The following is a 9686-nucleotide window of genomic DNA, read 5'->3' on the forward strand; positions in this document are numbered from 1 at the left end:
TAATTAGCAAGATTTATAAGCATCTAACAAAAAACAAGGCTGAGTACAGTAATGATCCTTATTTTCCACTTGGAGCAGAAAACTACTGGGTTCTAAAACAGCAGAGAAAGGAAGAGAAGAGCACCCTTACCTCTTCATCTGCCCACCATTTAGCCTAATTGCTTCTCTCTTTTCCATAGGATGAGTGGATGTCTCTCAGGTGGCAAGCACGAAGCCTGTGACTTATTCACATTGATGGCAATACCTCATTGATTTAATAGAGAAAAAGTTTCCTGCCGTTTCTTTATGGCTTCAGACTAGTACCGGGTTTGTTTTCCAGCAGCGTGTTGGGGGAAAAAGCTACTTCCACCAATATATACTTGGTTGATTCTGTTTCCCAGAGGTGCAAAAGGAAAAGGAAGGGGGTGGAGGGGGAGAAGAAATACCAAGCTAGCCGGTAGAGGAATGAAGGGCTTAGTCTGCAGCTGTAGACCCACGAGGGTCCCCGGTTTTCCCCGGAGGGCTTCTGGCTGGCAGTGCCGGCATGACCTGCCTGGGACATTCCCGGTGTGCGCAGAGGGGCTGTGCGTGACCCGAGCCCTTTCCCTACGGCTTCTGCATTTCCAGAAGCCCAAACATCCTCACCTAGTCACGGAGTGGAAAACCGCTGGCCAGTGTGTCAAACTCTTCTGTTCTGCCTGCACAGACCTTTCAGCCAGAAAAGGAGACATCCTCCAGAAAACTTGGTTGCATGGACACCTCATCGCAAAGGCTGAGCCTTGCTCAAAGCGTAGATAAAAAAAAGATGACTGTTACTGAAGGCATTGGCAAAGGAATTGCTCCAACGCCGACCCACAGCAACTGAAGTCAGACGCGATGACTGGTTTTGTTGTGATTGCAGCTAGCTCCCGTGCTGCTCGTCACCCAGAACGCAGCTGGTGGTTTTGGCCAGCGTGTCCCTCACCCAGATTTGCTTTTGGGAAGAGGCTTTCCAGCCACTGCGGGCATTGTCCATTTTCAGCATCTGCACCGGGCACCTCTCCCGCTTCTAGCCAGGAATGCAAGGACCACAGGTGGGTCTGTGCTCCCCTGGCTGGGAATTGTGACCCACGGTGGGCGAGTGAGAGCCCCGCCGGGCGCTCAGCTGCCTGGGCAGCAGTGCTGCCCTTGGCACAGAGCTATGTGCAGGGAGATGTGCTGTTCGTACAGCCATCCCAGGCAAACCTGGCCTTCAGAGGGCTGTACTTCATTTTTTGCCGGTTGTAAACTTCTAGCAGCAGGCACAGCATCTTCCCCTGTCCATGGGAAGTGCCCTACCCGTTCTGTATGTCACTGCAATGTAATAATTAAAAATACACTGTCTCATTACACAGTTAGTGTGACCACAAAAGTCCATTTATAAAGCTCCATCTATTTATACTGTAGCTGTGTTTCCTCAGCTTAGAGATATACAAATACTGGTATGCCATCCTTAATAGTATCCTAGTATTTTATTATTTTTTAATGAACCACTGTCATCACCTCCTCCAGTGGTTTTTGTTTTTTTCTTGTTCCCATATTACTAGACAGTTGGCCTAAACGGGTATAATGGAATAATTTCCACTCCAGCAATGGTTTGGCGCTTACGTTAAAAAGCGCCTGGTAGCTGGCACATCCTTAAGACCCAGAGTTTGCCGAAGTTTATGGTGAGAGCCACACTGGCGTGATGCCACACTCTCCATTTTCACCTCCAAAACCAGTCCATTTTTTCAGTGACATGGAGCGGGGGCAATTACATCGAAACATTCTTGGAGAGTTGCTGGTCTAACGTTAGACAGGGAGGTTGAGCCAGTAAAATTCCACCAAAGTGGCACCTGGCATCCTGCTTTCTCGGCCAGAGGTGCTTCGGCCCACGGGAACCTCATGTCGGCATCTCCAACTGCAAAACGTCCAGGGAGAGGAACACCAGCGGAGCTCGACCTCGCGGTACAAACGCAGGGCTGCGTCCGGAGGCGAAGCTCTCCAAACCGGGCTGCGGGTGAAAGGCTCTCGCCCGTCTGCAGAGAGGAAAGCAGAACGAAGGTCTGGGCTCGGCCAGCCTCGCCAGGACGCCGGCGGAGCCGGGGCTAGTCCTGGTGGTGGCAGGAGGGGAGCGGGACTGGGGGGGCGTCCCGCCGCAGGGCAGCCCCCCTCCCCCTCCGGCGCGGGGAGCCGGGTCCGTCCGGCCGCTTTTACAGGTGCGCGGGGAAACGGGGGAGCGCCGGGGCTGCTCTCCTCCCGAGCATGTGGGCTCCAGATGTGCCAGGAGCCAAAGCCAGCCAATACGGAATATTATTTATAATAACAATAATAACAATATTAATAACATAAGAACATCTGGTAGCGTTTTTTTTTCCATCTACCATTTGGCTGGAGGCAGAGCATCCGGGTGACACGACGATCGGTATTTCTGTTTCCAATTTAGCCCCAGCTCAGCTGCTGCAGCGTCTCGGGGACGGGCACTTCCAGGGATGCTGCCCCAGCTCGGCCGGTCCCGCAGGTGTCACTCCTGCCGCTGCCGATGGCAGAAGCACCTAAAATCCTCCGGGTTTGGGTTTTCTTTGTCAGCTGTTTCACAGGAGATTGCGAAGGGGGTTTTTACAGGTCCACGGCTCCTTTCCGTCCTGCCCTGTGAGGAAGTTACCCAACTACAACTGTGTGCGGTTTCAGACAGAAAATATTAGCTAGCTGTTTTGAAATCAAAACACAAGTGGCTCTATTACACATTTCACGCTATTGGAAGTATATTTGACTAAATACATATTTAAACCATTTTGGTGCTGTTTTGAATTCTAAGGCTTCCAAATGTGTCCAGTAAATATACCACTCCCACCTACAGAGATTTCGGTTTTGACACGCAACTAACATCCGGCCTAAAAAATTAATGCTGTGATTAAGAAACAGTCCCCTAGCTTTTCTTTCCTCATTATACTGACAGAAAGCTAAAAGCAAAATTACCATGGGAGCTGCAGCTGCTGCTCCTAAAGTGTATATAAATAGTTGTAGTAGAAATCCTTTTACCCATCCCGCTCATCATTAGTTTCTCCCAGCAAGTTGTAGGCTGGGGACTTGATTTCTTCGGGATCTAGTGCGCAGAGGGTGGATTCCTCAGTCGTGGAACAGGCTCTCGCTTCAGAGCAGATAACGCATTGCGCACAGACTCTCATCTGCTATAAATTTATACAGGTCGATGACAAACTTAAAATGTGCACTATTAAAACTTCATGTTCAAGAATAATGTTCATTTAAGTACTCGAACGTTCTCCCTCAAGTCATTAAAGACTGACATTTATGTAAAGCAAATGAAGAGGCCCCCTTATGCCTTCGGAGGCATGTATCCTGTTCCTGTCCTTGGGGTCAGCCAGCTCTGCACATATGCTCAAGGACAAACTAGGCCCCAACACTCATTATCTTATCGAATTTGCATATGAAGCAGCAAAAGTTGCTGATAAACAGAAAATCTAGGCCTTTGGCTCAGCACTTGTCCAATTATTAAAATCAGTTGCTTTAGATGGCATCTTAAATAAATCCATTTCTCCTAATGCACTTTCCACACTGCTCTGTGAATAATAGGTTAGATTAAACCTAATTATGCAGCTAGACCTCCTAGTTTATGCAGCTGAATTTATAGGGCAATGGACAACTGCTCCCATCAGCTCTGGCTCTAGCGCAGAGATTCTTAAAAGACGTAAGGTGAAAATTTCAATAGTGCAGCACTATTTGTAACTGGCAAAAGCCAGGAATTTGGGTTAATTCTACCTCCAGCCTTATTTTAATCCCCACGTAGTTTCCCTGTTGTCACAAATATTATTAGCATACGAAATCTGCTGACTGCTAAAGTTTCGGGAATTCCAATAATGAAGGAATTTCCATACCCTTAAGTCTGACACATTTTCTGAAGCAGACGCTCAGCTAACGTATATTACAAAGCTCCCCTGGTTGTTCCAACACTAACGTAGAGTAGTCGAGAGCCTGGAGCTCTGGCATACAAATACAGGGCCAGACTCTCATCTCTCGGCCTGGAGAGCCAGCGGCTCCCCTTCCTCTTGGGGATGCTCGCGATGCCACCCAAGTGGGGACCCAGCACCCGCCTTGCTTTGGGATGCTGTGGCTGGCCCCGGGTGCAGTGATGACAGGGCAGCACACAAACAGACCAGAAATGTGGCAGCTGAGCAGCCAGAAGAGATTGGGAAGAAGCAGAGTGGGAACGAGCAGACCTGGGAAAAAGAAACTGGGAAGGAACAAAGAGAGAGTTGTAATCAGAAATCATCTGAAGCAATGCTGTTAATATGTTATGCATAACAACATCCTTGATGATGGTCCAGGAGTCTCGGCTCGGGCCAGGGAACTGTCAGCCAGAAAGGAGTAAGTCGTTACATAGGTTCATGCTATTAATAGTGACAGTGCTCAGTAAATCTTACCTTGTGCACTGTAAACAAGTTTTTATTCCTGTGGTTCAGGACAAGTCCTTCCAAATTCAGAATTTATCTGTCTCCCAGCTACACAGACCAGCGGTCCACCTTTGCAGGCAGAACTGAAACACCACAACACTGAGCACTGCACTGGCTGTATATGTTTTTTTAGCATAAATAGGTAGGATTCACCTTCCTCTTGCAAGATGTTGAGCCTCTCAGTTCAATTTTTCCTCCCCTTCCCATGTCCTACCTCTCTGAAACAGGGTCTTCACTCCATTCTGCAGGGCATTGTCTCGCATACAAGCTCTTTTGCTTTATATGAACTAAAGAAGTATCTGTGACAGTCATCTGGGAGGTTGAGAAGTGGGTTCCTGCCTCTGTCTGAAAGATTTGGTGCAGTGGGAGAGTGGCATCCAGATCTGCACGGTCTCCAGAGAGGTCTTGCAGCCTGGCGAGACAGCCCTGCCTCTTCCAGTGCTTCCTCTGAATGTGATAATTAAATCCTTGAACCCAAAGATGACAGCTTCAGTGGGAAGACTGAAGTCCCCCACCACAAAGCTTTCTAAGCCTTTTCTCCTAGAAGGTGGGTTAAACAGCCCTGGTTCCCCCTGGCAAAGGAGGGGTTTCAAACTGGGTGTCCCACAGACTGGGCAAGCAGGTAGAGCTGGAAGTGCCTAAATCCCTTTTCCGTCCCTCGGGGTCTGTCTTACTGTACCGTCAGAGGTAAGCAGTGAGCCAGCCAGTCTTTGAACACCGCGTCTCTGTGCAGTGGATGACCGAACACCTTCAGGCAGAGGTGCTCTGCTCCCCAATCCAAGGTTTCAATAGTCTATTACTAAACAATCATAAATATCAACATTGTTTTTCCGGTAAGATTTTCATCGGTTTTTAAAATGCAGGTGTCAAGGTGGACGAAAGGTCCCCAGAGCAATGTGTGTTATGGTGGCAACATCACAAATCTAGAGAGAGTGTCAGTGATTTGCTCTCATATTTCTGCAGGCATGTCATCTGAAAGAAAAGCTGATTTAGTTCTGAGCATCATACTATTATAGAAGGACAGAGAAATCAAGTGATAGGATACGGCACACACACTTCTGGCCACACTGAAAAATATCCCTAGGAATAAATATTGCAATTTATTTTTGTTGGTTTATGCCTCTTTCCAAAGGTTGCCTTTGAGCGTCACTCACAGGCAAGACACCTTCCTCTCCTTCTAGACAAAAAAAGAAAAACCGCTCTCCCAAAAAAGGCCTGGAGGGGAGTAGACGCAGTCTAGCTGGCAATTAAATCTGGGAGTCTCCAAGAGCTTCAGGATCTTTCAATGCATCAATGCCCATAAACTTGCTTGAACATTCAGATTTGTTCTTGAGTGGAGAAAAAATGTTGACTCCATTTACCCTTGATTTCCAAAAATAATCTATGGGCTCTCTGAACACCCGTGCATGCACTGCAATACTTGACACTTCCACCTACATACTTCTGAGTGTTTCAGCCACGGGACCAGGGATTACTCTGTCTTCTCAAAGAGGATGCCGCTAGCAGCAAAGCTCCCTCCTGGCACCAGGTTAGCATTGCTGTTAGTGAGCTGTGGGGGAAGGAAGAGAAAATACTTCTTGGATTAATAAAGAGAGGAGCCTGAAGCGGTCAGTAAATGGGAGAAGAAGTGAAGATGACTAGTGTCATACTGATTGCTGTCAGCAAGTGACTCAGAGCACAGTCCCTTCCAACCTCTTTATGAGGAAGGACAAAAGACTGGGGCTGGGGAAGAGGAGAAGCCATCCAGCCCAGTGAATCAGGATGGACAGTCCAACTCTGCAATGGATAAATAAGCTGGTCCAGCTCCTACCACAAAATAGCAGAAGCTGGAGGGCTAAGCCCACTTAACTTTAACCAACTTTTGGTAATGTGGGACCTTAAACCACACATTTTGGAGGATCAAGAAACAAGAGTGCTACTGGCTGCATTACAATGAACAAAATGAGCAGCAAAGTGACTGCATGTGGGTAATAAAAATAATAGCCGGTGGGAAACATGAGGAATCATTTAAATGATGCAAGAGAAACGATATACATCTGAGTATATTTTTCATAGGCAAACAGATGAAAACTGGTCCTCCAGCAAAGCTGGGGTACAGCCAGGGACTTAGATGTTGCAATGTTTTAATTTGCAGATTTCCTGTTGCCTAGCAGACTCCTCAGTCAGGAATTAGACAGTCAAGATACAATTCCCGGGGAGAATTAGGTGCCTTAGAATAGTATTCCTAGAAACCAGCACACTGAGCATGAAGTTATTTACACTGGCCTGGAGAAACCACAGAAGAACAGAACAGGACCACAGTCAGAGACAGCAAAAATCTCTCTCTCTGCTCAGTCTTGAATCTCTTCCTGAAGGTAGGTGTTCGAGCTCAGTTAACTCTTTGTCACAAAAAGATACTTTGCTCTTTTCTTCGCCTCCCATTGCACGCAGTGTCTCGGTAGCTAGATTACAAAGAAGGCAAACCTGCTTCAAACCTCCATGCTGCCTGATCAGCAGCAAGGATTTGGTCCTGACTGCTGCCCATCACAGGCGAGCATCCACACCAAATCGGGTTCACCTGCACCCTCTCCCTCCCCCAGCGACTACGCAAAGTGAAACAGCTTCACCAGGAGAAACTGGGAAAGGCTCACCTTAAAACACCAGCAGTAAGCTGAATGCTGACAGAGGGTGTCAGAGGACGGCATTCAAATTTTCTTTCCAAATCAGCTAGAGAGTGAGAGTTTGCAAAAATACCCCACTTCCCTGGTCAGCCTTCTGTCTACTGGGTAACATCTGTCCAATATATCCCGAAAAGCCTAATTTATGGCTGCTTGCTTATCCAGTCTGAGGATAAGTGTGAAAGCCGAGCTACAGCCGTGATGGGGGGAGACGTGCTCCACTGGAGAAGTTGCTCGGCAAGAACTTGGAGGTAAGCGAGGCTCTGAAAAGACAGACCACGCCAAGACTGAAGCTGCGATAAGCGTGACAACAGACAGAGGTTTAGGTGGACAGCACGGCCGTTCAGCTGTGCCTAGAAATCAGGGTTTAGGTGCCCTGAGAAAGCTACACATCTGATACTAACACAACAATCCCACAGCTGCCTGTGTTACTCACGGTAAGGTGAAGATGCAGATAAACTTCGTAAAAGCTTAATGGGGAAGAGTTTCACAGCCAGGTCTTTGTCAGCATTTTCTCACTCCTGTATTAGGTGTGGAAAATCAATAGACAGACTCTTGATATCTTTCCTTGTGCTTGCTACCTTGTGAACGGAGGCTCTGCTCTCCCTGAGGAAGAGAAGCACAGCTGTGTATTTCTTTTATATTGGATGCAATATCTGTTGAATCCTGCCAGAAATTTACCTTCTCCTTATGCTCCCTTATTAAGTGTACAAGAGTAATATTTATGTGAAATTAGCTGAGAGCTGCATCCAAAACCCAACTATCCCAAAGAATATTTATGTGATTTTATCTAGCTAACAGTGAAATGCTTCTCCATGAACAGAATCTATTTATGTAATATTATAATATGGACAGCTGTATATTGCTTGCAGGCAACCTCTCCACTGATTTTGGTTGGTATGCACACCTTAAGGCACCTAAGAAACCTCCTTTAAAATAATTAAAAGTATACTTCTCATTGTGAAATTTAGAATAATCTTGAAAGTCTAAACTTAGAGAATAATTTTGAAATTGGCATGAATTATATACGCTTTAGACTGGTATTATGGATTTTTTGAAATTTAACATAAATGTGCACTAAGTCATTTTCATAATGACGTTTGCAATGCAGAATCACTCCCAGTCTCAGATTCAGTGGATTTCTGTCTCTGTGGCTGCCAGTGAAACTCTTACTTCCTTCTGCAGGCAAGTAATTTTCAGTAGTGTCTTATCTGGCTCCTTAAGACAGGCTCCCCTGCTAGATAAACCACTGCAATTTGAAATCACGGGAAAGAATACTGCAAACCTCTTTGCCCAGAATGACTGTAAACATCCAAGCAAACATGCTCTCAATAAGCAAAAGAACCTTTGAGTTAATGACAACGCATGCCAATAGCCATCTTTTTTTCTGCTGAGAGAATATTCTAGACTGGAAGGATTGAGATAAGCAGGACTCAAACAGTGCTGTTGGTGTAGATGTTTGATTTGACCAGTTAATGAAATGTGCTTCAGAAAAATGTACCGAATCTGATCTGAGTAAGAAAAGTCAAAAACCAGATCATTTTTCTGACCATATGAGACCATCCCCCACCTCTCAGCAATACCCCAGACTACCCCCTTGTTATAATTAGGGTTATGTGGGGTATTATTGGTGGCAAAACTTTGTCAAATAAACAGGACCTATTTAGCAATCGGCTGGACAAAACAATAGCAAATAGACCATGAAAGCAATAATCCTGTGCTGGCAGAGATGGACACTGGATGATCTAATTGACCTTCTGCATTTGAACCTTGTCATCTATCACTGGCTACAGGCTACAGAAGAATGAAAAATGTGTAAGATGAAAACAGGTTTAACAACAGAAAAAGAAAACACAAATGCAAATGCTGAATGCAATACGATTGCTCAAGATGCAAATTATAACCAGACCCAGGGACAGATTAAGAAATGATGAGTATACTCAGAATGCCAGACTCCAAATAGTAGGTTACTGTAATGCCTCCTTTTTAACCCCACTCAGTCACTTAGCCAGCAGTAAACTTCCTTTGCAGGACTTGGATTTCTTCATGTTCAGGACGTAGGTAGAAATGCACATTCAAAGCTCCAATTTTACTTCTAGGTCTACGGCACATTAGAGACAACAAGCTAGACTTCATTTTACAACTGGAAGAGTCACAGAAAGTAGCTCATCTCATCCGAGGCAGCTGAAGGCTGGATAAAACCTGTGTCTGTGGAAGATGGTATAATGGACACATCATCTCTGAATACAGCTCTATAAACTCTGATTTCCCAGAGTTTATACTAGCAGGTATGCCAATGGTAGTTCTGCAATTAGCTGAAAAAAAAGGCTTTGGATTTCTACTATAATCAGCCTGAAAATCTTTGGTTTGTAGAAGAAGTTAATTGCGTTGCTTCCACTTCTGCTGCTTTGTTACCACTTTGGGCACAACCTGCAGCCAGCCGCTTTAGGCTCGCCACGGCCTCAGGACAACAGCATGCAAAGTGCTTCTCAATGCTCTTGCTCCTTCAAGATGTAGCTATGGAAGGATCCTCCATCCTCATCCCCAGGCTCAGGCCCATCACCCCACCAGGCAAAATAGA

Source organism: Haliaeetus leucocephalus, unplaced genomic scaffold (genome assembly GCF_000737465.1).
Source record: "Haliaeetus leucocephalus isolate CR32 unplaced genomic scaffold, Haliaeetus_leucocephalus-4.0 Scaffold160, whole genome shotgun sequence".
NCBI lineage: Eukaryota > Metazoa > Chordata > Aves > Accipitriformes > Accipitridae > Haliaeetus > Haliaeetus leucocephalus.